This window comes from Phocoena sinus, chromosome 12 (genome assembly GCF_008692025.1).
Source record: "Phocoena sinus isolate mPhoSin1 chromosome 12, mPhoSin1.pri, whole genome shotgun sequence".
In the NCBI taxonomy this organism is placed as follows: domain Eukaryota; kingdom Metazoa; phylum Chordata; class Mammalia; order Artiodactyla; family Phocoenidae; genus Phocoena; species Phocoena sinus.
Window position 1 is genome coordinate 71,910,912 of NC_045774.1, and position 27,496 is coordinate 71,938,407.

At 40.6% G+C, this 27,496-nt stretch overlaps 1 pseudogene; it reads right to left on the reverse strand.

Annotated features, from left to right (window-relative positions):
* LOC116763322 overlaps positions 1–27,496 on the reverse strand; it is an 83,154-nt pseudogene that overhangs the window by 34,858 nt on the left and 20,800 nt on the right.

Here is a 27,496-nt window from a genome sequence, read left to right on the forward strand (position 1 = left end):
AAAAAGAAGCCAAGATATTTGTGTTCATTTTTATCTTCCCACTATTATGTGACACTGTGCAAATAACACCTCAAGCTCAGCTTATCAAAATAATAATAATAATAATAAATTCACTAACAAATTTTTAGTTGTCTCTAGTTTCTACGTAGTTTTGGTGCAAGTTATTTTGATGTCTATCATTTACGCCATACTCTGAATACATTATTCCACGTAGAAACCTTCCCCTTTCCCTTAATCATCCATCCTCTGCGCTTCACTGATATCACCAATGAGAGCACACAGACCCCAACCTCGCCAGGCCCTGTCCTCTTGGTTCAGGACTGCCTGGTTAGGAGACAATACCGAGAGGCAGTGGAAGGCGGGACAAGCAGTGCCTCTCTGGGCCTCTTGACTCTTTCAGGCAGAGGCTGGTCACTTCTGCGGAGCCATCAAATCCTGCTGCAGGAGTAGGAGGCACTCACCAGCTCAGATGTGGTTCTGCTACTACAGAAGTAGCATGAGTTCTCAGAAATTCCCAGCTGCCAGAACTTGTCTTTAAATCTCCACTGTTCCTTAAGTGTGGGAACCTTGCCAGTTGCTGGAGGATGTGTCTGGAGATGTTGTAAGTTGCCTGCTTATTTATCTGATTTCCCAGCTGGACTGTAAGCCTGGTGAGAGTTCAGTCTCTATGAATCTGGCCCATCATTAGATTCCTGAATTCTACGATGGTGTTGAAAATGAAGCAGGGATTCAATAAACACTTAGTGAATGAATTAACTCCTTAATTTTAGTTTTCAGAGGGCATTAACTGAACCCCGTTAGTGGCTTAAGCATACTAAGCTCCAGCAGTACAGCCTCTCCTGGCTCTTGAATTCCAATTTAAGTGCAGGAAATTAGTTTGTATGGTGAAGTTAAACTGGGACTCTCACTGCTGTTATCCATGCTTAAACACAAACAAAAAAAATCACAGAAGAGCACATAAAATATGCTTCTTCCTAGGCTATTTTTTCCCTAAGATGCTATGGCATGGTTATTAAGGGCATATACTATGGAGCCAGCCTGCCTGGGTTCAAAACGCTAGATCTGCCACTTACCATGTGACTTTGGGTAAATTACTTAATTTCTGTTTCCTCATCTGTAAAATAGGGGTAACAAAAGGATCTAGTTCATAGAGTTGCTGTAAGTTAATACAAGAAGAGCTCTTAGAAAAGTACACCTGCACATAGCTAACATTTATTATTTACTTTTTTGTTTTTTCTGATCTTAAAAATGTGTTTACCTTCTGTTTAACAATGGTGACTAAAGCGTCTGTTTGGAACCAGTCGTAGCTGTAAAATATTTTAAAAAGAATAAATAATCATGTGCAGTAACATATTAAATCATTAAATATATAATTTAAAAATATAAAATATGACACAATAAATACATGATTTAAAACATATAGTTCAAAATCTACAGTGAGAGATATATTTCTCTAGGTAAAGTTTTTTTCGAAATAATCAGTGGTGTTACCATGAAATAAATAATAAAGCAATTATTTCTCAATTTAAAATACTTATACTTCCATATATTCCGACTTGGATAAAAACAAACAACATCCTTGACAAGGCACTTTTTAAAAAGTTTACACATCTAAAATTCCTTTTATCAGAGCAGTAACACAACATGTTTTCTGAAGGAGCATGACAAAATCTACATGCTTATTACCTTCACTCCTCCCTATCACAAATATATTATTACTCCTCAAGAAATTAACTCACCAAGGATGCTTAATGGTCAACAGTAAAAGCTTAAGGAAAAACTAAGTCTTTGGTTTTGTAATAGCTATTGATCAAATTGATTCTGTTTTTGCACTTACTACCTGTATACAGGCCCCCAATGTGAATGCTAGGAGGTATCCTGAGGCCCTTAACTTAAAATTAAGTATGAAATAATTTAACAGGTATAACAAGTAGAGCCGGAAGCTGCTGTTATAGACTCACAATAGGGGGAGAGGTGGTAAGAGAAAGACTACAAATAACACACATAACCCTAAGGGCATCTGAAATATCATTAACAAAAATATACATGAATTGCTTAATTTACTAAGACAGGGTACAATACATTCTGAAGGATTTCCATTAAAAACTGATAAAGCAAACTAGACACACAAAAAATAGAATAGTTGAATAAATTATGGATATTCTATGATCAATTTCCATCATATGATAGAATACAGACAAAAAATGCTTTTGCAGAATCTTTCATGACATAGGAAATTGATCATAGAATATACTGTAACACCATATTAACAAAATAAGATAGTATGGAAATAGGTATGACATGAATAAACTGTGTGGAATAAACCAAATATTAAGAGTCTATATCCAGGGTTGATGGGATTACAACTGATTTTATCACTTTCTTTTGTATTTCTTTGTATTTTCTAAGTTTTCTACCATGAATGTATATTTTATAATCAGAAAAAATAGTTCTTTTTTAAAGTTGTGGTGTTTAAAATGGGTTAAACTTCAGTTATGTTAAAAATTCATATTTATGGAACAGCTCATTCTCCAGCAATGCCTGATAAATTAGGCACTACAGTTGTTGTGTCAAAGGTGCTTTGTGACCGCCTGGAGGGGTGGGATAGGGAGGGTGAGAGGGAGGGAGACACAAGAGGGAAGAGATATGGGAACATATGTATATGTGTAACTGATTCACTTTGTTGTAAAGCAGAAACTAACACACCATTGTAAAGCAATTATACCCCAATAAAGATGTTAAAAAAAAGAAGCATAATTAATATAATAAGCAATAAATCAAACTTAGAGCCATATTTTTAACGTGTATATTTTGGTGTAGAACTGATTACGCTTTAAAAAAGTAAAACAAGAACGCATACCTTGGAGAACTAGGCCCTTCTTTGGCAAGTGGATCTGTCACTTGGCTCTTGGGAAACATGTCTTCACAAAGAAAAACAAACAAAATAGCTACAGTTCATCCATGTAGCATTTTTCGTTTTTTCCCCCATCTTTTCAGTAAACTTCTTATTGAAATATTATGAAAGGACACAAGTCATAAATGTACTACTCAATGGATTTTCATAAGTAAAACATACTCTTGTAGCCAGCACCTCCCTGTGCCCACTTCCACTCAGCACCCCTCCCCCAAGGGTAACCACTATTCTTTTAACATCATGATTAGTTTTTGCCTACATTTGGCCTTTATAAAAAATAGAATCATAAAATATGTTCTCTTTTGGTCTGGCTTTTTTGGTCCAGCTCTATAGACGTTTCAGTTAATGTCAAATCAGCATGATTAATAGTAAACAATAAATCAGGTCTGGAGCTTTCTGAGATTTTATCCAGGATGCTGAATGTACCAGTAGTTTGTTCCTTTTTATTACTGTGTATTACTACACTGTACGAACATACCATATACCGGAATCTTTCATTCTCCTGTTGATGGACATTTGGGCAGTTTTTAGCTATGATGTATAGTGCTGTTATAAATGTTCTTGTACATGTACATATACATTCTTAAAGAACATCCATCTACACTTCTGGTAGGTATATAGGACATGTATATGTTTAGCCTTAGTAAATACTGCTACACAGTTTTCCAAAGTGGTCATACCAATTTACACTTTCTACCAGAAGTGTATGGGAGCCCTGTTGTTCCACCACCTTGCTGACACGTGGTATTCTGTCTTTTTTCATTTTAGACATTCTTGTGGATGTGCCCCAGCATCAAGTTTTATATTTTTATTTTTTTAAAGCTTTAATTTTAAATTTATTTTTGGCTGCATTGGGTCTTCGTTGCTACACGCGGGCTTTCTCTAGTTGTGGCGAGCGGGGGCTACTCTTCATTGTGGTGCACGGGGTTCTCATTGCGATGGCTTCTCTTGTTGCGGAGCACGGGCTTTAGGCACACAGGCTTCAGTAGCTGTGGCTCATGAGCTCTAGAGCACAGGCTCAGTAGTTGTGGCTCACAGGCTTAGTTGCTCCGCAGCATGTGGGATCTCCCCGGACCAGGGCTTGAACCAGTGTTCCCTGTATTGGCAGGCAGATTCTTAACTACTGAGCCACCAGCGAAGTCCTCTACATCGCATTTTCAAGGCTCTGGTTTTCTCATTGTTTTCGGAAACTCTGAGAACACAGAAGAGCTCCAAAGATACTATCAGTGATACTGTCAGACAAACAACTTCAGGTGTTACATCACAAATTGCATAAAGTAGTCTACAATAAGACAATCTTTTCTAGTTAAAAAAGAAAGGTAATTCATCTGGCAATCCAGCTTATTAGCTGAATTTCTATAACTTTCTTGTGCAAACAGGGAGGGAAAAAAACCCAATTTTTAAACATACATTAGTAATACGGTTCAGTCAGAGTAGCCCCGTACATTTTGTAAGTGTCATACCAAATTTTTTTGGGGGTTAATGGCAGTGTCAGTCATAATTCCAAGTCATACTGAACGGCTGAGGAAGCCAGAGCTGCCGAGCCCAGAGGAGGGGAGATTAATAGGCTAGCTGCTCAGCATCTGTGTAGACACTGGAAGAGCACCCCGTGCCTGAGGGAGGGACACGTTCAGCCTGGCCTCTGAGGGTGGAACTCCTAGTCACCATGAGTATTCAAGCTGAGGGCAGATGAACACATGTTCAGGGATGTTATAGAAGGGATTATGGTAAGAGTCAGGGCTGTTCGATGCTTTCTGACCCCCTGGAGGGGTGGGAAAGGGAGGGTGGGAGGGAGGCTCAAGAGGGAGGGCATATGGGGAGATATATGTATGCATATGGCTGATTCACTTTGTTGTACAGCAGAAACTAACAACGTTGTAAAGCAATTATACTCCGATAAAGATTATATAAAAAAGAATGTAAACAGTAATTACACTCCTGAAAAAAATCTATCCTATAAAATAAAAACATCAATATATAAAGATAAAAAAAGGAGGGCTGCAATAAGGGTCTACAAAGTTCTCTGCCAAATCCTCTAAGCTTAGGCAAGTAAACACATCCTTTGTATAAAAAAATATCTAAATACCCCAAATAATTCTGTGAGGCAATATTGTACACAGTTATGTGAATATGATTCATTTTTTACTATAAATGTATATGACTTACCGTTTAAGAGTCTCTTTTCCTCATGATAGTCTGTACAGTGGTTTAGAAAAAAAATTAGGTAAGAATATTGTAACATCAGAGAGAAGATCGGTTAATATTATTGAGTTAAAGGTAACAGCCCTCTTCTTGAAGGGCTTTCTTCTGAGGCCTGAGGAGAGCAATAAGGCTGGTAAACAGATGGCCCATGCTTTAAGTAAGAAATTTCATCTCTGAAGACTGCAGGCCACTTCTGCAGGCGTTTGTCTCCCATTTCACTGGTGTTTTTCCTCCTTCTTTGGACATTTTTGCTCTAATACCTTGGTTAATTTCTTTAGAAAGCACATAAAGACCCAAGTTTTGTCCTGGACATCATATTCTAAATTAGTCAAAACTAACCAAAGTTTATTAGATTACACTTTATATATGAAACATACATATTAACCCAAAGAAAGACACCTTATTATCTTTCCTATCTAGGTGAGCAGTTAAAATGATTATTATTACTCCAAATTTAAATGGCCAAAATGCTGAAAATATGTTAAGACTTTCACTTGTATATCAGTGCAATCAATCATTAGGGGTACAAGCCAGAAAAAAGTTTAATGGGTGTTTCCTTTCAGGATGGCAGCCAGCCCACAAATCTATATTATATTTTGATCACCACAAGTTTTATAACCATATGTCAAAATAAAGCGCTCAGCAAGTTGCCAGAGTTTAAAAAAAAAAAGAATGCCAAGCTAACACAAAATATTCAAGTAGTAAACTAAATTGATAGACATTACTTGTTAAGGTGATATCATCTTGTTTTGTAGAAAAAGAAACCAAAGTACGTATGTCAAAGCTTTCAAATTTTTTATGTCCTGATTTTGAATCAACCAGAGATCCCATAATTACTACCACTTCACTCACATGCCATAAAATACCCATGATTAAGGAGGTCAGATAACCATTCTTTTTATTTTCCCCTTTTTACTGAAATAAGTTCATAGCTGAAAGGGATCTTAACAACATACACCAAATTATCATCCGCTCCCCTCATTTAAGGCTGAAAATCAGCGGTCAGGACTTGAATGAACCCCGCAGCTCTTTAGCAGCAAAGCCAAGATTAAACTTCATCTCCCTTGAAACTAAGCACCATTTTTCTTAACATGCCATTGTGAGAGATAATACTTTCTGAAAAGACACAGGACCTGAAAACCATTTAAATTATGCCTCAAAATGAGCTTTGTTTTTCAACTGCCAGATGAAAATCTAGTCATTAGTTTGCAAGGGATCACTGATGTCCCTGCTTGCTGAGTTATTTTCATACAATTTCATCTGTCTTTGCTACTGCAGTTGTGATCATTTGTTTTATCAATATCTTAGAACAAATAGCAAACTCACAGTAACATAAGTAAATTAAACTTAGTTTCAGTGTACAACATAGTTGGCAGTTTGATGTATCTCATTTATCATGTAAAACAACTTGTTTTTATCTAAGAGGCTCACAGATTTTGAAAACTTGTCCCCAGGGAATTTGTTTCTAGGGAAAATATATGTCATCTCATATGCTTACTTCCTGTCTGATGTGAATTGATTTGAACCTGTCAGAACTTTATGGATCCTGCTAAGTTATTCATTTTTTTCTGAGTCTTTTTTCCTTTAATACAAGAAGTATCAATAGGAAGAGAACATCTACCTAAATGATCTAAAATATCTTTAAAACTCCACTATTGTACTTTTGCAACTCTTTTTGAAAACTGAGTCACAGAAATAAGAGAGGTTATAACTTTTACTGTTAAGCACATTTACATCAGAGTTACTCTAGGCACATGAGATACTTTCCTCTCTAACAAGAAATCTAACATTCTGTCTTGATAACTAATTCCATCATTTGGTTAGCTCCATGGTCAAGAAAATTTACATCTTCTTATAATATTGGTTAGACTGCATTACTCTGATCAGAGCCTCTGCTTTCTGGAAAGGTCAGAGTCCTTTAGAAGGCTGGAGCTGTGATCTATCAGCACTCAACTCTTCTTTGGTAAGAGGACTGGAGACAATTTTTAATTGTGACCCCAATCTAGTTTACCTCTTCTAAGGCCACAGAAGGATCCCCTGGGATAAGGAAAGTTAAAAAACAAGCAAACAAACAAAACCCTGTCTTACTAGTATACTCATTCATTTAACAAATACCTGCTGACCATCAGCTTAATAGGGATAGTGACACAATATGAAATCCTTTGGATAAAAAGGAAAATACGACTGCATGTTCACTTTGCTTATACATGCGTAAAGATGATTTGGAAGGATACACAATAACCCGGTTACCTGCATCTGTGCACAGGAGGGAAAAGGGTAGGTGGGAGACAAATATATGACCATGGCACTTCTCATTCTGGAATCATGTGAATGTATTACTGAAAAAATTAAATAAACTAAATTGAAAACTTCACTATGGTCTTTTCAATATGATATGATAAATGTTTTAAAAGAGATATATAGAAGGTGGTATGGAAGCACAGGGATGAGGGAGGGAATTGCTACTTGGAATTTGAAAGGACTTCATTGGGGAAATAGTATTTTAGCTACATTTTGAAAATATGTGTGCATTTGTCAGGAGGCCCTGAACAAAAACATTCTAGGAAGACAAACGCTGCACTTTTATATCTGAATGTCATATTTATCCGTAGCTACATACCCCATCTTCCTTTCTCACTCCAAAAGGCCGATGTCAAGTAACCATCAGATAGGAGCTCCATCTTATTACCAGGGATCCTAGTCACAAAATCCAAAGTGTGCCATTCCATGTTCCCTTTACTGCTTTACCTGGCCAGAAGACTCCCTGGTTCTCTACAATGTGTTTAATAACCATTTTTCTCTAGAAATTCTTCCTCATCTTTAAAGAGAACTAACTCTTCATAACACAACTGAAGCCTAATTCTTGGTTTTATTGCTGAAGTCATAAACTCATTTCTCAAATTCTATAAAATTTAATAATTTATGTATTTTAAACTATCCTTCTCTTTTACTCTCCTTAATTTACCTTTGTAAGTATCTTCTGAATCATCTTCAAATTTTGTACATCTCTCAAACTTCAAGGCCCAGAAGTTTACTCCTTATCCTAGAAGTAGTCTACTAGCAGAATTAAAATAAAGGTTTAATAGTTCAAACACATACTCTGAAAAATTCCAGGATTAAAAAGTTCTAAAAGTACAAGAGTGTATCCTGTGCCTTGTAGGGTATTTAGCAGCACCCCTGACCTCTCCTTTACCCATGGAAATGCCAGTAGCATCTAGTTCAGCTGTGACAACCAAATCATCTCCAGACATTGCCAAATGTCCACTGGGGAGCAAACTCAACCCAGGTTAAGAACCACTGGTATATACCAAAGAGAAATAAATTATTTGAAAGAGGATAACTTTAATGAGGTAATTTTCTGCCTTACAAAAGGAAGCACCCAGGATTTCTCTCAATGGTGGGCTTCTCCTATTAAATAACTGTAGCCTTTAAGGAAGGTACATATACCTACAAGCCTCAGGATCTTCCCTTTTAAACTGAGAGTGTTAGAACAGCTCTAAATCCCTCTTCCACCTCAAAAGTATTCTACTGGTCTATGGTTCTAAGTGCTTTACAGTCAGCAAGTGCTTTTGAAAACTAAAAACATAAAGTATTAGAAACCATGATAAAACAATGAGAAATTAAGAAGAAACATTCCTGACACTGGGCTATGCCATTAGAAAATGTGACTATTTTACAGAATGGCCATCATTAAAAACTCTACAAATAACGAATGCTGGAGAGGAGATGATGTGGAGAAAAGGGAACCCTCCTACACTGTGGGTAGGAATGTAAACTGGTGCAGCCACTATGGAAAACAGTATGGAGGTTCCTCAGAAAACTAACAGTAGAGCTACCATATGATCCAGCAATCCCACTCCTGGGCATATACCTGGATATCATCTCACACCAGTCAGAATGGCCATCATCAAAAAATCTAGAAACAACGCTGGAGAGGGTGTGGAGAAAAGGGAACACTCTTGCACTGCTGGTGAGAATGTAAATTGATACAGCCACTATGGAAAACAGTATGGAGGTTCCTTTAAAAACTACAAATAGAACTACCATACGACCCAGCAATCCCACTACTGGGCATATACTCTGAGAAAACCATAATTCAAAAAGAGTCATGTACCAAAATGTTCATTGCAGCTCTATTAACAATAGCCAGGAGATGGAAGCAACCTAAGTGTCCATCATCGGATGAATGGATAAAGAAGATGTGGCACATATATACAATGGAATATTAATCAGCCATAAAAAGAAACGAAGTTGAGTTATTTGTAGTGAGGTGGATGGACCTAGAGTCTGTCATACAGAGTGAAGTAAGTCAGAAAGAGAAAAAAAATACTGTATGCTAACACATATATATGGAATCTAAGGGAAAAAAAGGTCATGAAGAACTTGGGGTAAGGCGGGAATAAAGATACAGACCTACTAGAGAATGGACTTGAGGATATGGGGAGGGGGAAGGGTAAGCTGTGACAAAGTGAGAGAGTGGCATGGACATATATACACTACTGTATATATGTAAAATATGTAAATGTAAAATAGATAGCTAGTGAGAAGCAGCCACATGGCACAGGGAGATCAGCTCGGTGCTTTGTGACCACCTAGAGGGGTGGGATAGGGAGGGTGGGAGGGAGGGAGACACAAGAGGGAAGAGATATGGGAACATATGTATAGGTATAACTGATTCACTTTGTTATAAAGCAGAAACTAACACACCATAGTAAAGCAATTACACTCCAATAAAGATGTTAAAAAAAAAAGATGCATGCACCCCTATGTTCACAGCAGCACTATTCACAATAGCCAAGGCATGGAAACAACCTAAATATCCATCGAGAGATGACTGGATAAAGAAGATGTGGTACATATACACAATGGAATATTACTCAGCCATAAAAAAGAATGAAATAATACCATTTGCAGCAACATGGATGGACCTAGAGATTATCATACTAAGTGACGTAAGCCAGAACAAGAAAGACAAATACCATATGATATCACTTATATGTGGAATCTAAAATATGACACAAATGAACCTATCTATGAAACACAAAAAGTCTCATAGAGAACAGACTGGTGGTTGCCAAGAGGGAGGGGGTGGGAGAGGGATGGAGTGGGAGGTTGGGTTTAGCAGATGGAAGCTTTTATATATAGAACTGGATAAATCACAAGGTCCTACTGTACAGCACAGAGAACTATATTCAATATCCTATGATAAATCATAATGGAAAAGAATATTAAAAAAAGAATGTGTGTGTGTGTATATATATATATATATATATATATATAACTAAATCACTTTTCTGTACAGCAGAAATTAACACAATATTGTAAATCAACTATATTTCAATAAAAATATATATATAAAGAAAATGTGACTATTTAAAAAATATAATATATTAAAAATTTAAGAGTACATTTATAATCTGGAACAGTGCTGTCCAGAAGAAATATAATGCAATACACAAGTATAATTTAAAATTTCTAATAACCACATTAACAATGTACAAAGAAACAGGTCAAATTAATTTTAATAATACATTTTTACTTAATGCAACATATCCAGAATCTTGTCATTTCAACATACAATCAATGTAAAGTTATGAGATATTTTACATTCTTTTTTTCATCCTAAGTCTTGAAATGCAGTATTTTACGCTTGTAGCACATCCCAACTTGGAGAGTATTTCCATACTCAATAGCAGCCACATGTGGCCAGTGGCTATAATAATGACAGCAAAGGCCTCAAAAAAGGGCAAAAAGAACATTTGCCACCTTTGCCAAAGAATGAAGTGTTCCACATAAATAATCAATAACTGAAGCTCATCTTTTCAAACAAAGTTTCTCCCTTTATTCATTATTGATATCTTTCTAAAGCACAATACAAACCACAATACTTTTTAAACAAAGGATTATAAAAAACCCACTGACTCTTCTCTTGATAAGGACCCACTAGTATTATGTGTTTTATATTCTAACACTGTTAGCTCTCCTGTCTTCTTCTCAGATACCACTCCTACCCTAGAAGCCAGTAGATAAATGGAAAACTGTCCTCCCAGGACAGCTGTGGGGATGCCTACAAAATGCTACTTCTGGCTCCTCCCTGCACTGGGGTCTGGCAGGTCACCCCACCTAAAAGATGGTGTCAAGGATCTCGTATTGAAAGAAGCCCATATATAACATTTCTCTTCAGTATATCCATCACCCCCACAACTCCCTATAAATCCTCATGTCAGCAAGTCTCCACCTACTGTTTCCACTTCGTCTCTGTTTTCATCCTCTATTCCTACTTAATCTGTTTTCATCCTCTATTCCCACTTCATCTCTGTTTACACCTCTGTTCCCATTTCATCTAGAGAAGCTCTAGTTGTAGAGGGAACATAGTCTCTAATTTGATACAGTTAACAGTTTACTGCCTGCCCCTTGTTGTCTCAGTGTAACTACTAATAGAGGCTCCATTCATTCTCCAATCTGCCCCAGTTTGGACAATTACATGGTCACCCCATCTAATAGTCTCTATCCTTAAGTCTCAAGCCAGCAGACTTCAAGGATCAATCTCTGCCTATAGACGAAAGGCATAGGAGGTACTGTTAAAACAATATTCACTTTAATTATCATGAACATTCTTGACACATTAAACCTTTCTCTTTAGTGTCTTTGTCCCTTTTATATGATCTACTAGTTCTGGTTAGCTTGGAGTTCAGACTGTATCTTGCTGGATCTTAAATCTCTACTGTTCCAAAAACCCGATCCATTTACTTGCAGTCAACAACTTTCCTGATTTGTAAAATTCTTGTCTTTGCTTCCTAATGCCTTGCAAGTTCTCTCACATCACTACCTGCTACTGGCCTCATCCTAGCAAAACACTTATAATCCAAAAAGGCTTTATAGTGAAACAGAGATCCATAAACATATTCTCACATGCCCTGTCAATAATAATGATAATACTTAATTTTTCCCAGAAGCAGAGCCATGGTAAGACACATGGTGATAATTATAGGGATACAAAGGAATAGAAAATGTAAGCGGCCTCAGTATTGCAGGAGCAGAGGGGCAAAAGTAGCCACCACAGCAATAACCACTTCTAATATTCCCACCACCTGTTTCTTCTAATGCATCAGGTGGTTAGCAAACATCGTTTAATCCTCACAATGACTTTGGGATGTTTCATTCTTGGACCCCATTTCACTGCTGAGCAGAAACACTCACATCTGTTAACTGATGCTGAAAATCCACAGCTTATGAGTGTGATTTGAGGCAGAGAAGAGATCTGAAGCCATGTTAGTTTCTATGAAACTTGTGCTCTTTCTACAGATCATGAAGCCTCAGGAACCAATCCCAGGGTCAGAGACAGTGTGAAAAAGGAAACTTTTAATTTATGAATACACAGTATCTCAGAGTCCGTTTCTCATTCTGGATAAGAAATATGTTTGCACTTCCCTGAACCAGGTGGTGAGAAGGAGAAGGAATATTCATTATGGTTTAGTTCTTCACCATTAGAATTTAGTCAGAAATCCCAGTTTCCTCAGCTCTTCTGATTTTGGTTTCATAAATCTGTTTGTTTGTTTTTGTTAGTCTTAACTACCTTTATTTCATCCTTGTTACTGAATGACTTTAGGCTGTCAGTTGTTTTCCATCAGAACTTCCAAGATACTGCTCTCTTTGTCTCCTATTGATGTTCTAGTAAATTAGCAGTAACAGCTAGTAAATTATACTAGTAAATTAGCTGTCAATTTACTAATCAATGGTTTGTTAGTAAACCTATCTCTCTCTGGCTGTTGTCTTTGGTGTTCTGCAGTTTTACCATGAATAGTCTATGTGTGGATTTCTTTTTATTTATCTTGATTGAGGATTTGCTGAACTTGCTAAATCTGAGATTTGTGATTTACAATTCTGGAAAAGTCTCAGCCATTCAGATGTTGCCTCCTCCTCATTCTCACTACTACTTCCTTCTGGAAATCTGATGACAAGTGTTAGATCTTATTGCTCTGTCCTTCGCATCTCTTACATATTTTTCTATCATTTTGTTTCTATGCACCATGTTCTGTTCAACATCTGCTGCTCAGTCTGGCAGTTGACTCAACTCTTCTACTACGTCTAAACTCTAACTATTCATGCTATGCACTTTTTAATCTCACCAGCTCCATTTTTCATTTCTAGGAGTTCTATATTTTTTTTCAGTTTTACATGATTATTTTAGCAGTCTCTTGCTTTACTCATGTTACCAATTCATTCTTATTTTCCTAATCACTTCAAACATAATTATTTTTATTCATAATTATTTTTATAATTACTTGTATACAAATAATAAAGTCCAAGTGGTGAAATTCTGCTTTTGTTTCTGCTGACTTTCTTCCTCAAGTGTTGTTTAATTTTTCTACTGTACACTAATAACTGGTGATGTGTCCCTGTGGGAGTTTTAAGGGTTTTAGTTTGAAAGCTTGTTCCACCATTAAAAATGTGTACATAAATCTGCCAAGCAGGCAGGGAAACCAGTAATGGGAGACCATTGTACTTCTTGGTTTGAGGTTTCTAAGACCACATAGGTGGTATATATATTTGAATTCCCAACTCTTACGTGGGCAAGACTGTGGTTACAAATTCTCAAAGGAGATTTCTCTTTCCTCCATCACCTCATAAACAAGGTCAAGGCAGACTATCCTGACATCTCCCTTTGTTGTTGCACAGATTTCTTTTCAAGCCTTCCCATTTCACTGATCATATAGACTTCAAGAGTCAAGCCATAGGCAGGGATCTCAGCTCCAACTCCCTGCCTTTACAGACCCAAGATCCGGTCTCCCATTTCCTATGTGACCATTAAAATTCCCATGTGGCTCTACATTCCAAGTATCTGATGAGTGCTTTGGGGAAATGGAGGCATCAGAACTAGCTTATCATCCTGGACTGCCACTTCTAGCACCCTCCCTTTTTTTTAAATTAAATATCTGGGGACTTCCTTGCGGAATCTGCTCATTTTAAATGGTGTTTGCCGTATTTGATGAAACATTTTGAAGATTATCTGTCTTTCATTTCTAGGGAGGAAGGAAAGAAACCAGAAAAGTTCTTTTATTAATTTCATGTCTCCTATGACACAGAAGCCTAAGGAGCTGGCACACTTTCTGACCACACTGAACGGTATTACAGAGAAGCACATGACCTTTAGTACCGGACTGTGTAAACAAGATATGTAATGTTCAGGATGAGGTAAAATTAGTCAGTTAGAAGTTTTCGTTAAGAACATGGCCCCTGCTGGCAGTCAATAGGTGAACTCAGGAGTAATTAAGAGAAGAAAGGGATTTGTTTACAAAAGTAAACTGGTTTGGAAGAACTGCCAGACACTAAACTTAAAACTAGTTTGCCTTTGGTATACACTCAGACCTCGTTTTATTGTGCTTTGCTTTACTGCACTTCACGGCTACTGCGTTTTTAAAAATTGAAGGTTTGGGGCAACCCTGCATTAAGCAAGTCTATTGGTGCCATTTTTCCAACCACATTTGCTCGTTTCATGATTCTAGGGCATGTTTTGGTAATTCTGGTAATATTTCAAAGTTTTTCATCATTATTGTATTTGTTATGGTGATCTGTGAGCAGTGATCTGATGTTACCATTGTAATTATTTTGTTACCACAAACTGCATCCACATAAGACTGAAAATTCAATCTATAAATATGTGTGATCTGACTCCTCCATCAACTGGCCATTTCTTGATCTCTCTTCCTCTCCTTGGGCCTCCCTATTCCCTAAGACACAACAATCTGAAATTAGGCCCATTAATATAATCCTACAATGGCCTCTAAGTGTTCAAGTGAATGGAAGAGTCCCATGACTCTCCCTTTAAATCAAAAACTAGAAATGATTAGGCTTATTGAGGAAGGCATGTCAAAAGCCAAGACAGTCTGAAAGCTAGGCCTCTTATACCAGACAGTCGGCCAAAGTGTAAATGCAAAGGGAAAATTCTTGAAGGAAATCAAAAGTGCTATTCCAGGAAAGCAAAACAGCCTTACTGATGACATGGAGAAAGTTTTAGTGATCTGGATAGAAGATTAATCCAGCCACGACATTCCCTTCAGCCAAAGCCTAACTCAGAGCAAGACCCTAATCTCTTCAATTCTATGAAGGCCGAGAGAGGAGAGGAAGGTACAGAAGAAAAGTATGAAGCTAACAGAGGTTGGTTCATGAAGTTTAAGGAGAGAAGCCATCTCTATAACATAAAAGTTCAGAGTGAAGCAGCAAGAGCTGATGTAGAAGCTGTAGCATGTTATCTAGAAGATCTAGGAAGATAATTAATGAAGGTGGCTACACCAAACAACAGATTTTCAGTGTAGATGAAACAGCCTTCTACTGGAAGAAGATGCCATCTAGGACCTTCATGGCTAGAGAGGAGAAGTCAATGCCTTACTTCAATGCTTCAAAGGACAGGCTGACTCTCTTATTAGGGGCTGATGCAGCTGGTGACTTGAAGTTGAAGCCAGGGCTCACTTAACCATTCTGAAAATCTTAGGGCCCTTAAGAACTATGCTAAATCTACCCAGCCTGTGCTCTATAAATGGAATAATAAAGCACATCTGTTTATAATATGGTTTACTGAATATTTTAACCCCACTGTTGAAAACTACTGCTCATAAAAGAAAGATTCCTTTCAAAATATTACTGCTCACTGACATTGCACCTGGTCACCCAGGATGTCTGATGGAGAAGTTCAATGAGATTCATGTTGTTTTCAGGCGTGCTGACACAACATCCAGTCTGCGGCCTGTGGATCAAGGAGTCGTTTAGATTTTCAAGTCTTATTATTTAAAAAATACATTTTGTAAGGCTATAGCTGCCACAGATAGTGACTTCTCTGATGGATCTGGGCAAAGTCAATTGAAAACCTTCTGGAAAAGAGTCACTATTCTAGATGCCATCAAGAACATTCCTGATTCATGGGAACAGGTCAAAATATCAACATTAACAGGAGATTGGAAGAAGTTGATTCTAACCCTCCTGGATGACTTTGAGGGGTTTAAGACTTCAGTGGAGGAAGTAATTGCAGTCATGGTAGAAACAGCAAGAGAACTGGAATTAGAGGTGGAGCCTGAAGATGTGACTGACTTGCTACAATTTCATGATAAAACTTGAATAGATGAGGAGTTGCTTCTTATGGATGAGAAAAGAAAGTGGTTCCTGAGATGGAATCTACTCTTGGGCAGATGCTGTTAAGATTGTTGAAATGACAACGAAGAATTTAGAATAGTATAGAAACTTAGTTGATAAAGCAGCAGCAGCGTTTGAGAGGACTGACTGATTTTGAAAGAAGTTCTACTGTGGGTAAAATGCTACCAAACATGTCTGCATTCTACAGAAAAATCGTCATGAAAGGAAGAATCAATCAACGTGGCAAACTTCACTGTTGTCTTATCTTAAGAAGTTGCCACGGCTACCCCAATTTCAGCAGCCACCACCCTGCTCAGTCAGCAGCCATCAGCATCAAGGCAAGATCCTCCACCAGCAGAAAGATTACAACTCTCTGAAGGCTCAGATGATGGTTAGCTTTTCTCAGTAACAAAATGTCTTTAAATTAAGGTATGTACATTGTTTTTTCAGACATACTACTATTGCACATTTAATAGACTGGAGTAGAGTGTAAACATAACTTTTATGTGCACTGGGAAACCAAAAAATTCATGTGACTTGCTTTACTGCAATATTTGCTTTATAGCAGTGGTCTGGAACTGAACCTGCAATACTTCTGAAGTATGCCTGTATACATGTAGTGCTTATTTGTTTTAGAGCAAGAGAAAGAAAAAATCCTTTTTGAACCTCTGCTACATTCATGCTAATTTACTTACACTAATTCTTAGCCCTATGAATCTGTGTACAGATGAAAAAACTTGAGGCTCAGAGACAGAAACTGCCATCTTTATGGCACAGCCAATAGGCCATGGAGCTAGGGTTCAAATCTAGGTACGCCTGTGCTATTTCTATACAGCTGACACAGGCCTCTAACAGTAAGGCCTTGAAGTACAAAACTCACTGAACTAAATAAATAGTAGCAGAGTCAGGTTAAACAAGCCAGTGTATTCCTAATTTGGATGTCAAAATCAGGAGTTGTTCAAAAGAAACGACTCTGTTCCATCCACAGTAAAAGATTTAAGCAAAGTACACCTGCTACTCCAATTGCCTGTCTAAACTTTTCAAAGGGCGCTCTTCCAAAAGAAGCTTAGGAGGAAAGAGATGATCTCCAACACCATGCCAACTGTAGAGTGGCAGTTTGGAAGGTAAGGAAAATAAATCGGGTTCTTTTGTATTGTTTTTTTTTTTTTTTTAACATTTATTTGGCTACACCAGGTCTTAGTTGCAGCATATGGTAGCTTCGTTCCAGTGTATGGGATCTTTAGTTGCGTCATGTGAGATCTCAGTTGCGGCATGCATGCAGGATCTAGTTCCCTGACCAGGGATCGAACCCAGGCCCCCTGCATTGGGAGCACAGAGTCTTAACTGCTGGAGCTAGTCTATCATTGGTTCTCCCTCTTACCGTTCATCCTCCGGACACATTGCAAACTGTACGAAACAGGAGGTTAAAGGTGCTGATTCTCCAAGTGGGGAGATTTTTAGTAAAGCGGCTTGAATGGCAAACCTGAGCACAAGGAGATGAAAAACGAGGTGGGTTTTAGGAACCTTTCCCGGTCACACGGTGTACCATCCTCTGGGTTCCCATGCATGTTTTATCTCTAGGAAGATTCCCTTGAAGCTGGAGATTTGGGACCCATGGAATGGGTGCCATGAAGTATTACTTTAAAGGGTCTGCATTTACTCACCCAACCTCACCAATCCTCTCAGCCTCAAAGAGTGTCCAGCCTTATGTCTCATCCAGCTGTGGGTCTAGATGTGGTCAATCCAGGTTGCATCACAGCCACTGAACGAATTTTGTAAGAATTTCTCTCTCTTTCACTGTCTGTTTTTTTTTTTTTTTGTAATTTACCTTTCTAATGGGGTTTAGCTGATTTTCACTGCTGTGTTTATGCTGCTTTACACCCACTTGATTCACTTACAAAGAGATATCAATAAATAGTTTTTAAAATTCTTTCTAGTCAGATATATTCTTCTGCGGTGAATAGAGTGTGTTGGGTCCAGTTTATTGAGCTAGGAGTAGGTCTTGTCTATTACATATATGGTTTATGGAACGGTATCTGTGCTAATTTCAAACTCTTGTTTTATGCCTCACTCCACTCACCTTTCCCTTTAAGCAGCCATAAGTGTGTTTTCTAAATGTGTGACTCTGTTCTGTTTTGTATTTCAGTTCATGTGTAGCGATTTTTACATTCCCTCTATAAGTGATATCTTATGATAAGTTTCTTTTTCTGTCTGACTTATTTCACTTAGAATCACCGTACCTAAATCGACTCATTATGCTGTTACTAGCCTTATGACATTGATTTCATGGCTGAGTGATATTCCATTGTACGTAAGTACCACAACTTCTTTATCCATTTTTCTCTTTCTGGGATTTTTAAGTTGTGCCGTAGACGAGGTTCTTGTAAACAGAGCAGCCCCAAACTTTGGTTTGCCTGTGTCCTGTCGATTTTTGGTTTTCTCAAGATATACTCCCATGAGCGGAAGTGTGGTTTGCTCTGTAGCTCTGTTTTTTAGATGTTTTAGGAAACACCATACACTTCTCCAGAGTGGCCTTTGGCAATTTACATCTCCCCCATCAGTGTAACAAGGATCCATTTTTTCCATGGCCTGTCCTGCATTTGTGGCTTTTACACTTTTCCAGGATGGCCCTTTTGATGGATGCGAAGTGAGACTTCTTTGTAGTGCTGATTTACATTGCCCACTTGTTTGGTTGGCCAGAAAGGGCGTATGCGTTTTTCCCGAATATATTCAGGAAAAACGCATACGCCCTTTTTGGCCAACTGCATCACTGGCGAAGTTCTGCCGCTTTTCATGTGCTTTAAATGTGAGTTCAATCTACCTCTTGAAAACTGTTTCCTGCAATTCTACCTTGCTTTCAAAGCCTTTTCATTGCCTTACCTCAATATATTTTTGGAAGATAGTTATCATTTATAACCCTGAAGGTTTGTGAATTGCAGTGCCCCTGAGCTCCATTTTTCAACTTGCTTTTTTGGGAACTGCCCATGAAACCTCAGGATTGCTTCAGGCCCTAGTCTGGTTCCTGGGGCAAGCTGAGCCTTTGGTTAATTCTTCTTCCTGGTTGGAAATTAGAGTGACATGTGCCTGTCCAAAGAGAGCTAGTCTCTCATTGGTTCCCCCTCTTCCCGTTCATACTCCAGACAAATTGCAAACTGTGCGAAACAGGGTGTTAAAGGTGCTGATTCTCCAAGTGGGGAGATTGTTAGTAAAGCAGTTGGAGTGGCGAACCTGAGCACCAGGAGATGAATAGATGAGGTGCCTTTTAGAAACCTTTCCTGATCAGAAGGTGTACCATCTTCTGGGATTCCCATGCATGTTTTAGCTGTAGGAAGATTCCCCTGAACCTGGAGATTTGGGACCCATGGAATGGGTACCATGCAGGATTACTTTAAAAGGTCTGCATTTGCGCACCCAACATCACCAATCCTCTCAGCCCAAACAGTGTCTAGCCTTATGTCTCATCCAGCTGTGGGTCTAGCTTTGTTCAATCTTGTTGCATCACAGCCCTTGAGCAAAAGTTGTAAGAATTTCTCTCTCACTGTCATTTTTTTAGTTTATTATTAATTGGTTACAGCTGATTTTCAAAGCTCTGTTTCTTGCTGTTGTACATCCACTTGATTCACTTACAGAGAGACATCAATAAATTCTTTTTCAAATTCTTACCAGTCGTATATATTCTTTTCTGGTGACTAGAGTGTGCTGAGTGCAGTTCTTTGAGGTATAGTGTAGGCCTTGTTGATTATCAATTTGGTATTTGGAATGGTATCTTTGCTAATTTCAACCTCCTGGATAATGCCTCACCCCTCCCCACCTTTCCCGTTTAGCAGCCTTATGTGTGTTTTCTACATATTTGACTATGTTCCTGTTTTGTAATTTAGTTCATGTGTAGCCATTTTTTATTCCACCTGTAAGTGATATCTTATGATATGTGTCTTTTTCTTTCTGACTTATGTCACTTGGAATGAGCGTACGTAACTCCTCTGGAGTTGTTGCAACTGGCTTTATTTCATTGATTTCCTGGCTGAGTAATATTCCACTCCACATAAGTACCACATCTTCTTTATTCATTTTTTTCTTCCAAGGACATTTAGGTTGTATCCAAGTCGAGGCTTTTTTAAAAAGAAAGGCGGTAAACACTGGGGTGCCTGTGTCCTGTCGATTTTTGTTTTTCCCAAGATATACGCCCATGAGTGGAAGTGCCCTATGCTCTGTAGCTCATTTGGTAAGATATTTTAGTAAACGCAATACACTTCTCCAGAGTGGCTGCTGGCAATTTACATTTCCACCATCAGCCTCACAGGGCTCCCTTTTCTCCTCGCCCTGTCCTGTATTTCTGGTTTTTACACTTTATGAGGATGGCCATTCCGACTGATGCAAAGTGATACTTCTTTGTAGTGTAGATTTGCAATGCCCACCTCTTTGGTTGGCTAAAAAGGGCCTATGCCCTTTTCTTGAATATATTCAGCAAAAACGCATACGCCGTTTTTGGCCAGCAGCATCGTTGGCGATATTCAGCCCCTTTTCATGTGCTTAATGGCGAGTCCTTTCTACCTCTTCCAATCCCTTTCCTGCCATTCTCCCTTTCTTACAAGTCCTTTTCTCTGACTTTCCTCAAGACATTTTTCAGTGATAGATATTTTCAACTCTGCAGTTTCGTGAATTTTAGTGCCCCTGAGTTCCATTTTTCCACTTGTGTTTATGGGAACTGGCCACAAAGCAGCGGGATTTCCTCAAGCCCTATTCTGTTTCCATGGTCAGAATGGTCCTGATTGGTCAATTCGTCTTCCTGATTGGAAATTAGAGTGACATGTGCCTGTCCGAACACCTAGGACTTGTCTCTCATTGTTCCTCCTCCTTCCATTTCATCCTCTGGACAAATTCCAAACTGTACGCAACAGGATGTTGACAGTGCTTACATCTCCAAGTGGGGAGATTGTTAGAAAAGACGCTGGAGGGGTGAACCCGAGCACCAGGAGATGAGGAGATGAGATGCCTTTTCCAAACACTTCCCGATCAGATGGTGTACCATCCTCTGGGTGTGACAGGCATGTTTTAGCCGTAGGAAGGGTCCCGTGCATGTAAGGAGAACAGGGATTTTTTCCGAATCAGTGTCTCCCCGAACCCCAAACTGGGGAATTTTTTAAGCTACGGCTACACGTATGTTCATTAAGGGCCTTGGGAAGTAGGCAGAGTCCGAACTGAGGTGATTGAAGTCTTCAGGGTCAGAAGCGCTCACCGTCGGCTTCCCTTAGGTTACATTTTATCTGTCGTTGGTAGATGATGTCGATAAAAATACCTATTCTTTTTCAGATTATTTCCCCTTATAGGTTATTGCAAAATATTGAGTGTAGTTCCCCGTGCTATACAGTAGTTCCTTGTTGATGATCTATTTTATACATAGCAGTGTGTATGTGTTAATCCCAAACTGTTAATTTATCCCTCCTCCCACCTTTCCCCTTTGGTAATAATAAATTATAAGATTTTATACTTCTCAGAAATGGGGGAGCTGAAAGAGAGGTATCATTGTCAATGGAAAAGCATTCAAAACAAGATTGAAACTTCAGCCAAGATTATTAGATGTACATCCTGGAGAGAAATCACTTCATTTCTCTAATGTTGACCTGACAAATAAGACAAACCTCTTCACTGAACTTGCTTATAATAAAGTGATGGAAATATCAAATGGAAGTGTTAGAAACATCTTATTTTACCTGAGCCTTATACACTGTCCTATGTTAATTACAGTTTGGCTCACACATCTGTTCATTGAAGTTACAATGTTCTCAAGTTCTGTTACTGATCCTCCAGAGTGGGCCCCAACAAGTGTCCCCCTGCCCAGTGTCATTGGAGCCAACAGATCGAGACTGAGTTTGGTTCAGAAGCAAAGGAAACTTTATATTTTAATCAGAGAATGGAGAGGTGAGAGCATGCGCTACCCCGTGGGCTGTGGGCTGGGCTGCTGTGTAGGGATCCTGTCAGAGTCAGTGGGAGGGAGGGGGCGGAGCTCTCGAGTGCCGGGTTGGCTGCAGCTCAGGCTCTATATCTGTACTGGGCCCTGCGAGCTGAGGTGTCGACCCAGCCATTCTGCACTAGGAAATCGGGTCTGAAGTGCCGGGTGTGGGACCTCTGCGTGCGGGACACTAGGAGCACGTGAAATTAGACAGAGCACAAAGGAAGAAGAATGGCTAGACTTTATTTTATTGCCCAGATTCTACTTTTATCTCCCAGGAATTTTTAACGGGCTTTGCCCGTGACAAACCCCTCCTCTGCCTTTTGTCCCGTTCCTCATTCTTGGGGTGCTGAGGGTGCAGACCCCTCTTCTGTAACTGCTTAGTGCTGAGTTGGGAGCCCTCATACCCGGGGGTGAGGGTCAGAATTTCTCCCCAGCAGCCTCCAGGTGAGGTTGATTGTCCCCAGGCCTCCTGCCTCCCTGCTGGTCCGGCTGAGCACCAGCATTGGAAGTGTTATAGATTCTAATGACCTTTAAGGGTCCAGGAAAGAGATGCGCAGAGACGCTGTGGGGGCTGGCTTTACCCCACCCCACATTTGTCCGGCCACCTTAGGCTGACGGTTTCTGCCAGCCTAGATGCTCTGACCAGTTGTCTGCACTTTCTTCGATTAGGCCCCTGAATTAACGTAAAAAGAGCACCGGGTGTCAGAGCCCTGCCCACTCAACTCCCAGACAGTCCAGGGTCGGTGGTGATCCAGGACCATGACGGCCACTGAGTCAACAGCCTTTTGAAGTAGCCAGGAGTCCAGCCGGTCCTATTGGCCACCGTCACCGTGGTGTCTGTAGGCTTTTCTACGGTGACGGCGTGATATATGGCTCCCCCACCAAGCTTATTATCTCCCCTCTGGGTGCAGTGAGTCCTGCAAGCAGTAGTCTACTCTTTTGGGGCACACTCTTGTTGTTTTCTGAGAGAGACTCGAGGTCAAGTGATGGTCACACGAGTCGTCATGGGGGCCCGTTTCCCCCGGTTGTGTCTCTGGAGGTTGGAGTCGGAGGGCCTCCTCGCTCGACGTCAGTGTGCCCACGGAGCGAACCCTGAAACTTCAGGGCATGGTTGGTGGTTAGGGTCACCACGTGGGGTCCTTTTCCCTTAGGAGGGAAGTGGCCTTTCGGGCTGCTGATTTCCAGGTTTTTAGATACACCAGTATCCTGGCCAGATGTGGCGGTGGGCCAAGCCCCTCGGTGACCGTAGTCGATCCTACCTGGATGGCATTCTTGCGTCGTTCCATTTCAGGTGGTCCCTGTATTTTGCACTAATTCTCCGATGGCGATTCACCTTTCACCGGGAATGTAGAGGTCAAAGGGTTTATCTAAATGAGGGAGTTCCAGGGCAAGGGTCTGAATTGACTGCTCTTTCCATTCTTGAAAGGCCACTTCTGGATTCTATTCAAAAGGATCATCATCTTTTCCTTTCAGTGTTTCATATAGAGGCCGAGCTAGTAGACTGTAGTTAGGGATCCAGATGCAGCAAACCCCGGCCTCCCCAGGAACCCCTAAGCTGTCTTCTAGTTTTAGAAGGGGTAAGGCTGAAAATGGTTTCTTCCCTTTCCGGGGACGGGCTTCTCCGACCTCCTGTGAGAACGAAGCGCAGGCAGGTCACCTTAGTCCGTGGTATTTGAGCTCTTTCTTGGACAACTTTTATCCTTTATTGGCTTGGTAGTTCAGAGGCCTCCTTAGTAGGGCTGGCGATCAGAATGTCGTCTGCATATTGAAGGAGGGTTCCCTTTTCCAGAGGTAGAAATGTTAGGTCTTTAGCTAACCTTTCCTCAAAGATGGTGTGGGAATTTTTGAACCCTTGGGGCGAGACGGCCCAGCAGTATTGTTTTTGTTGTATGTTGAGGCCTGCCACTCACGAGCCAAAATTTCTTGTGACTCTGGGACAAATGGAATACAGAAGAAGGCATCATTGAAGACTAATACAGAATACCATGTCCTGGTGGATGGTAGAATGACCAGCAGGGGGTAGGAATTAGGAACTACTGGAGGTATATCCTCGGTGGCTTCGCTGACTGTCCTGACATCCTTTACCAGGTTCCCAGCAGCCCATGGGGCTCTCGTGGTCAGGCCCCTCCCAGGATATGGAGCTCAACTGGGAAGGTACCCCACGTCCACCCCAGCCCTTGGGGCTCTCGTGGTCAGGCCCCTCCCGGGATATGGGGCTCACCTGAGCAGGTCCCCAGCAGCCAACGGGGCTCTCGTGGTCACGCCCCTCCCAGGATATGGGGCTCATCTGGGCAGGTCGCCAGGAGCCCACGGGGCTCTCGTGGTCAAGCCCCTCCCAGGATACAGAGCTCCCCTGGGCAGGTACTTTGGTACCTGGGCTGGGCACACAGGAACCTTGCATATAGCCCTCATTGCAGAGCAGCCCCAGCTCACCTGTCGTTCAGGGCTGACACAGAGCACCTCAGAGCAGGACTTGAACTAACAAACAGCAGCTCTGAATGGTCTGTGACCCTGGGCATCACTCTGTGCAGCCTCCCTCCGCCTGGACTTCTAGAGACTACCACTGCAGCCGGGCCACCAGGTCTCTGTCTCTATCCACTACCCACCCCTCCTCTCCCTGACTCCTGGGTTCCTCTCATTAGGAGAGGGTTTTCTTGAAGTTGTCTCCCACTCATGGGCCAGATAAAATGATTAGAAAACAAGCCCGAGCTGCAGCCCCTTGTCTATCCTGACTCTCAGGAGCCCACACCAGTTCCTTAGACCTGGCCGGTTCAGCAAGGTCTATTTTCTGCAACTGTGAGCCCCTGAAGGGTGATGATTGGCTGACCTGGGCAGCCTGACTGTGCCGGCCAGCCCTCCCCAGGTGTGCCTGGGTTGAGGTGAATATAAAGAACGCTCCAGGCAGCAAGATCCCCTGCAGCTGCGCCTGACGCCATATTCTCTGCCCTGTGAGCCGTCTCGGGGCTGGGCTGGTGGGAGGGAGTGAGGGGCCAGGGCTTTGTGGGTGGCCCAGTGTGAGTGGGGCTCTGCTGGAGTTTCTGCAGCAGTTGCCGGGCTGCCACCTGCTAAAGAAGAGGATGTGTCACCCATACCTGCTGCTGGAATTTCTCCCCGGGCAGAGGTGAGGAAGGAGAAAAGCAGTGGGGGCCGGGACAGGAGGGGTATCTCAGGCAGGGAAATGGAAAGACTCCAGAAGAGCGCCCGGGGCCAGGACCATCCTGGCTGGCCTGCAGGCACCAAGTCGGCCGGCATGCTGTTACTCGTGTGGCTCCATGGCCCTTCCTGTAGGATTTCAAGTCCTTGTACGTAATCAGGTGTTTTACCTGGGAAGGGTGGGAACAGTTCAGCAGAAGATGGCCTGGGGCTCAGCTCACGTTTACTCACAGATGCCTCGGCACTGTCCCCCAGCTTTGCAATGAGGACGCTTCTTGCGGGGTGGGGTGGGGTGGGAAGTGGGGCGGGGGGGCGGGCTGCTGGCTGAATGAGAGACGATTCCCCACCTCTGACCAACTTCAGAATTGTTTACAGCTGGAGCAAGTGCCCCGATAGGGTTTTCCTCTGTATAACTGGTGGGTTATGTTTTTTTCTCTTTTTTTCTTTTCTGGTTCAGGGTAGATTTTTTTCCTCTTTTTTGTATTTATAGATATAAACATGGAAATAATTCATTCCTATAAATACATGTATGTGAAGGGAAGAACTTCTTTTTCTGTTTTTTTTTAATTTTATTATTTTTAAAATTTTTAATTTAATTTAATTTATTGTTTTATAGCAGGTTCTTATTGGTTATCTATTTTATACATATAAATGTATACATGCCAATCCCAATCTCCCAACTACTGCCACCACCACCACCACCCCCCCCCCCCCCACGGCTTTCCCCCCTTGGTGTCCATAGGTTTGTTTTCTACATCTGTGTCTCTGTGTCTGCCCTGCAAACCGGTTCATCTGTACCATTTTTCTAGGTTCCACATATATGAATTAATAAACAATATTTGTTTTTCTCTTTCTGACTTACTGCATTCTGTATGACAGTCTCTAGATCCATCGACGTCTCTACAAATGACCCAATTTCATTCCTTCTTATGGCTGAGTAATATTCCATTTTATATATGTACCACATCTTTATCCTTTCGTCTGTCCGTGGGCATTTAGGTTGCTTCCAGTAGCTGGCTATTGTAAATAGTGCTGCAATGAACATTGTGGTGAATGTCTCTTTTTGATTTATGGTTTTCTCTGGGTATATCCCCAGTAGTGGGATTGCTGGATCATATGGTAGTTCTGTTATGAGAATTTCAAGGAACCTCCATACTCTTCTCCATAGTGACTGTATCAATTTACGTTCCCACCAATAGTGGAAGAGGGTTCCTTTTCTCCACACCCTTTCCAGCATTTGTTGTTTGTAGATTTTCTGATGATGCCCATTCTAACAGGTGTGAGGTGATACGTCATTGTAGTTTTGATTTGCATTTCTCTAATAATTAGTGATGGTGAGCAGCTGTTCATGTGCGTCTTGGCCACCTCTATGTCTTCTTGGAAGAAATGTCTATTTAGATCTTGTGCCCATTTTTGTGTTGGGTTGTTTGTTCTTTTAATATTGAGCTGCATATGTATATTGGAGATTACTCCTTTGTCCATTGATTCGTTTGCAAATAGTTTCCCCCATTCTGAGGGTTGTCTTTTCATCTTGTTTGCAGTTTCCATTGCTTTGCAAAAGCTTTTACATTTCATGAGGTCCCATTTGTTTAGTTTTCTTTTTTATTGCATTACTCTAGGAGGAGGACCAAAAAAGATCTTGCTGTGATTTATGTCAGAGTATTCTTCCTCTGTTTTCCTCTAAGTGTTTGATACTGTCCAGTCTTACATTAAGGTGTGTAATCCGTTTTGAATTTATATTTGTGTATGGTGTTAGGGAGTGTTCTAATTTCATTCTTTTACATGTAGCTGTCCATTTTCCCCAGCACCACTGATTTCTCCATTGTGTAGTCTTGCCTCCTTTGTCATAGAGAAGTTGACCGTAGGTGTGTAGGTTTACCTCTGGGCTTTCTTTCTTTATTATTTTTCCTTTTACACCTTTATTGGAGTATAATAGCTTTACAATGGAGTGTTAGTTTCTGCTGTAGAACAAAATGAATCAGCTATACATATACATATACATATATCACCATATCCCCTCCCTCTTGCATCTCCCTCCCACCCTCCATGTCCCACCCCTTTAGGTGGTCACAAAGCACCGAGCTGATCTCCCTGTGCTATGTAGTTGCTTCCCAGTAGCTATCGATGTTACATTTGGTAATGCATAT